At 34.2% G+C, this 5,847-nt stretch overlaps 1 long non-coding RNA gene across 1 annotated transcript in view; it reads right to left on the bottom strand.

Annotated features, from left to right (window-relative positions):
* Positions 1-1,297: 1,297 nt before the first annotated feature.
* LOC145256201 (uncharacterized) overlaps positions 1,298-5,847 on the bottom strand; it is a 6,879-nt gene continuing 2,329 nt past the window's right edge. The window contains exon 2 of the long non-coding RNA XR_013863942.1: positions 1,298-1,732. This is a non-coding gene — a long non-coding RNA (uncharacterized LOC145256201). The remainder of the gene's footprint in view (positions 1,733-5,847) is intronic.

Below are 5,847 nucleotides of genomic sequence, written 5' to 3'. Positions count from 1 at the left end.
CCCCCTCTCTCTGTCACTCTGTTTCTCTCCCTGCGGTTATTTCTGGTATTTAGCAGTTAATATTTTTTTTGTATTAATTGCAATACTTATCACCGTAAGAAATAAAAAAAACAAACAAATGCAACATCACTCTCTCTCTCTCTCTCTCTCTCTCTCTCTCTCTCTCTCTCTCTGTCGATACGACGATCTAATCTCTCTCTCTGTATCTATCTGTTTTTCTCTCTCAGACAGTATTTTTAAATCGCCCACATTGAGGATTGAACTTCGGAAGAATATCACTTCTTACAATTGTCGCCAGATAAAAGATGACATGATTTAATTTCCGTTTGATGAAAACCGGTTTTCTTTTTTTGTTGCAGTTGGACAGTTGTGTATTAACCCTAAGAGCGATAGGAGCCTTCTATCATGTCTTAAAGTGACACAATGTTCAATGCGCGAGACCGGAGATGCGCCGTTGTACAATTCATGCTCAAAGTTATCCAATTTATGGCAACAGCACCCTCAAAATGCAAATTCGGAATGTTCCACGCTTGAGGACTCAGCTTTGCGAAGTTTCCGGCCACAGTTATGGTCTTTGGTGTGGTTTCAAGTGAGGGCCACATTATGCCACCTCACATCTTTGAAGTCGGCTTGAAAGTTAACACCAAAGTGTCCTTGGGTGTGCTGAAGAGTATTGTAATCCCCTAGTGCAATTAGGTGGCCACTGACAGACCCTGGGTGGTGCAGCAGGACTCGTGCCGACCCACAAGTTCAAAGGAGTGCTACGACTGTGTACCCTTCTTTCTCCTCAACTCGATCTTCGTTTGGTCATCCGCCAAAAACATCACCAACGGACCTCCCACAACACCAAAGCCAGCCTGATCGCTGCCATCCGCCGAGTATTCGCTGAGCTCCCGCCGGCGCTTGTGAAAACGGCATGCTCCAAGTTCCGGACCTGCATTGAGACTGAACATGTCATCTCTACACCATAATCAAGTTACTTAAATTGATTTTTTTCAATAAAATTATTTTAAATAAAGCTGTAGTGTTGTTTTCTTTAGGGCGACAATTTTATTGTTCCACCGTGTATGAGGTATATATCCATCGTTACCCGATTCTCATTCTCTTTCTGAAAGAAATATGGACCGATAATGCGATTTCGTCTGATGGCACACCTTACAGTCACCTCCTGTTTGTTAGGCGATGAGTATGTTTGTGGAACTGAGCCTGGACTCAGAGGCGCATATTCTGCTTGTTAATGTGCCCACTCAAGTGACAGTAAGTCTTGTCACTAAAAAAATTAGATTCAACAATCAAGGTCATTTTAAATCCTTTCATTGATATCGCTACAAAATTTTTCCTTTTCTGTGATCGGTTTGCCTCTATAAGATCTGAACTTTGCAAAGAAATAGATTAAGGTCCAGTTTATTGTGAGAGATGGTATTTTTATTTTCTGGGGGATCTCTCAAGGCGTTCCTGTAAAACTTAAATGTTGTCAGCAATTATGGCTGAACGATGTGGCATTTGAAGGCATCTGCCGCACTTTTTGTTTCCCGAAAATTATCCACTAAACGTTAAATCGCCCTTTAAGGTTCATTATTCTCGCAAAAATCGGCACTGCTGCTGTGCCATAAGAACCGATTTCATGGCAAAATACTACTCGATTATTTTTATCCACAGTTGCGTAGTATACTGTCCAGTTTAATCCATATTGGTGTCCCTCAAAATCTTCCAGGCTTGCAATTTATGTCACCTGAAAAATATGGAAAAAATTGTATAACCAAACTTTAGGATAAAAAACAAAATGAGACACTTTTTTTTCGACCCATCACACACATACACACACTCACGCGCGTATATTAATTAAGTTCAAATGCATTGAACTCGAAAACAATATTTTTCAACAGTGCTCAACACACACACACACACACACACACACACACACACACACACACACACACACACACACACACACACACACACACACACACACACACACACACACACACACACACACACACACACACATATATATATTAGAATGGCAAACTTTTAAGATATATATCTGAAAAAAGGAAAAGAAACAAATATATATACATAAGTACATAGGTTTATGTAGAACAATACTTAATCAAGAGTTAAACACACATTTATTTTTTCGAAAGGAAACACAAATAGAAGTGAAGGTCCTTAATTCGCAGAGTTTCGAAAAATACTTTTCTTCCTGTCAGAGGGAGGAGTTAGGAAAGTGCATAAAGAAATTTTGCCTGTAAAGTATTTAAAGAAACTAAGTATGAAAAAGATCATACTAACGTGAAAGTGAAATGCAGAATAATAAAACAGATTGCGTAAAAAGAAAAAAAAATTGCTTTACGTGAAAAGAACGTTCCCATGGTTGTTGAGTCCAAAATCAGATGAATCCGAGAAAGTGATAGAAATAAAATATCTATGTTTATAGTAGTTTGAGTGCATGTTGTTGGAAATTATAAATGGTCCAAAGAATAAATATCTTAGTGTATAAGCACAGATGAAGAAGTTCAGTCTGCGAGGTTATCCCAAAAGAAATCGATTTGAAGAACAAGTGTAGAAAGTAATTACGCGGTGGATTGAGTTCATTCAAAGTTGAGGGAGCGTATTGGCCCAACGTGAAGACAGTTCAACGCTGTGGAGTAAGCGAAGATGATGATCTTGTCATGTAGTAATCTTGTTGCAAGTGTAGTAATTAGGGCAGTGAAAGGGGCGAAGTGAAATAGGTGAGTGGGTATGGTTTGGTGGGGTTATGGGTAGTATAAACGAGGATGCAACGTAAATATTTTTAAAAAAATTTAAAAAATATAATTTGGGTATATAAGCTTATTGCGAGAAAGAATTTATCTGGAAGATTAGAGGTGTTTTATTAAAAGTTTTGTAGATTGTGGGGATTGAGGAAAGAATAAATGGTAATTAGAGGAAGAAGAGGGCGGCTGGCGCTTGTGGACTCTGACATAGTGCAATCAATAGGAAAGAAAAAAGAAACGAAAAGAATTACGCTCGAACTCCCGTACAAATGTATGTATACCTATGCATAAGCACACTCTTCATATGCATTGAAAATAAATGCATGTACACATGCATAAAAATTCCAGCAGAATCCGCGGGGAAAGCGAGGATAGCCAGCCGCTAATTAGGAGGGGAAAAAGGACAAGGAATGTAATAAAATAAAAATGTCGTAACATAAAGTGCTAAGGAAGTAAAAGGGAGAAACCTGTAATTGATGGAAATGAGATTTTAAGTGAATTATTGAAAGTTAAGTAATTTCAAATTGACCATAATTAAATTTAGTCTTATGTCTGCAAAAGGAGACTAGTTCGCTTTTAGAGTTTATTACATTCTTGCTTTGGATGGTAGTGATTATTATTATTATAGCTTCAGATGTGCAGAGATGACACGACTTAGAGCCTGGGGCGTAAGACTTAATTTTTTTTTTTTTTTTTAGAATAGTCCATTTAATTGAATAATGGAGGTTTATTAGATTTAAATTCTATCATTAATGTAGTTAGAGAAGTTCCGAGTTTATTATTAGGGTTCTGGTTGTTAAAGTAATAATTGTGGTAAAATATACTGATCTTTAGACTTGAGGCGGCGCCGTTATAGGTATGTATTTTATGAAATGTTCGGAGCCTATTATTGTTGATTTGTATTGGGGTTTGAGGTGGGGGATGGTCACATTTTGTTCATTGAGGTGAGTGTTGTTTAGAGGGGGTTATCAGTGTTGGGAATATTGTAAGGAGAATCATTATTATTATTACTACTACTATTATTTGTATTATCATTACTACTTTTACTACTATATAAATATATATATATATAAATTCGTATTCCTGTTTGTTTGTTCACAATTTGATTAATATATACAAAAGGTTCCTTACTGTACTCTCTCATTTATTTCTATATATAGTATGATTCTTGCAAACTAGATACAATAAAGAGATCAACTCATTTGCATATTACATTAAGAAAATCTATTTTATTAAATAGCGGTATCCCAGTTAATGTTTCTAGCGAGAGAATTGTAATAAGTGTTCTATTTAAAATCGTTATTAAATAAATTTGAAACAATAATTATATTGATAACATATTTAATTAAATTTATTTGGAATTATTACTCCAACATCGATTTTTAGAAAATCTTTGTTTTAGAGTTATTTGCCTCTTCGGAACATAAACAAAAAAAAAAAAAAAAATGAAAACTATCACCTAATAAAATAATTTGGTAATCTCAATAAATTTCTAGCTTGAAAAAATAATTCCGAGTAGATAGAAAAATGTTTGGCTTTTATTGTTTTTTTTAAATATATAAAAAAAAAACACTTACGAAAACCTGAAGAAAAGATTTCATGTGGTTGTTTTTATTATTCTATAAACGGCTATACAGAAAGAAATTTTGAAAGAAAGAAAATTAACATTTTAAAATGGGGGATCACTTTTCCATATTAATTTAACGTGAAATGAGCACTCCCATTTTGGCCACCAAGCGTTCAACAAGACATGTCACCTCTAGCATTTTTCCAAGTTTGGCGACCGAGGGGAGGGAGACAAAACATGACAAATACAATTTGTGTTTATTTTTGTTTTTTTTGTGGTGGTGGGGGCGGGGGTGGGAATTACATTTAAAATATAAAATGATAAATTTAATTAATTTTTTATGAGACCACTCTGTACTTTCACCTAACAATTTCATAAACAAAACAAACCCCAAAATATGACATATTACATTGGGGGCCATTACAATGACGAAAAAATTAATTTAATTGTTTTTGGAATTAATTTTTGGTAGATCCTCATTTTTTTAGGGGTTCTGTCTACTTGGCTTTTTTTTTGCGATCGCACGGGCATTCGCTGCTATTTTTATTGAAACAAAAGTTGTAATGATTTATTTTTAATCATTTTTTTGGGAGGCGGGGAGTTTTCTTTCCAGAGCTCAATATCCGGAGAATAGTTTCTTCTCTTTGTATCCCTTCTGCGGAAATATCTGTTGGAGAGAATTTTTTTTTGGGGGGGGGCGATTACATGTTTTTATCCGTTCTTTTTATTTTTGGAATTGTTGTGGGTGTATCCACGTTGCCCATGGTGAAAATGATTGGTATAGCAGGTGTGTTCCAAACGAACTTCATGTCAACCCAGGCAACGCCGGGTACACATGCTAGTATATATATATATATATATATATATATATATATATATATATATATGCAGTTAAGTTATCAAGGAGTATACATTTAAAAAACCTTATCAAGATAGAAAAAGTTCAGAGGAGCAATTAAATATGTAAAATAAAGAAATGAATAATAAAAGTTGCATATAACTTTATTATAATAATATAACAACAGAAGAATAAGAAAAAGTAAAAGATAGAATAAAGAAAAAAAAGGCGAAACTCTCTCTAACCGAAACTAAATGCTTTTCAATATAAATGTTAATATGCAAGTTATCAATAAGCAATCTATATTTACATTTTGTATAATTCTTGCTCTTCTCCACGTCTGATGAGAAGCATTGACCTTCAGAATGGCATGGCCTAAAAAGGTTTCTTCTTTTCTTCTTTCTCTCTTTTCCTTGTTGTTCTAAGGTTATAATGAAACTATATGTAACTTTTATTATAGATCTTATATATATATATATATATATATATATATATATATATATATATATACATATATATTAGTGTTAGAAAGATTATCGGAATCGTAAAAATTAGAGCTTTGGAGTATCGGAATCGGGATAATGTGAGCCTTTTTTTCCGATGCTGAAACCGATTCCTTTAATTATGTATTATATTTTTTTGTTGTTTTTGTAAAACATCTTCTATTGCTTGTAGTAATAATAATT

The sequence above is a fragment of the Euprymna scolopes genome, chromosome 32, assembly GCF_053919585.1.
Source record: "Euprymna scolopes isolate OS-2025 chromosome 32, ASM5391958v1, whole genome shotgun sequence".
Classification (NCBI taxonomy): Eukaryota; Metazoa; Mollusca; class Cephalopoda; order Sepiida; family Sepiolidae; genus Euprymna; species Euprymna scolopes.
This window is presented reverse-complemented; position numbering and strand designations above follow the sequence as displayed.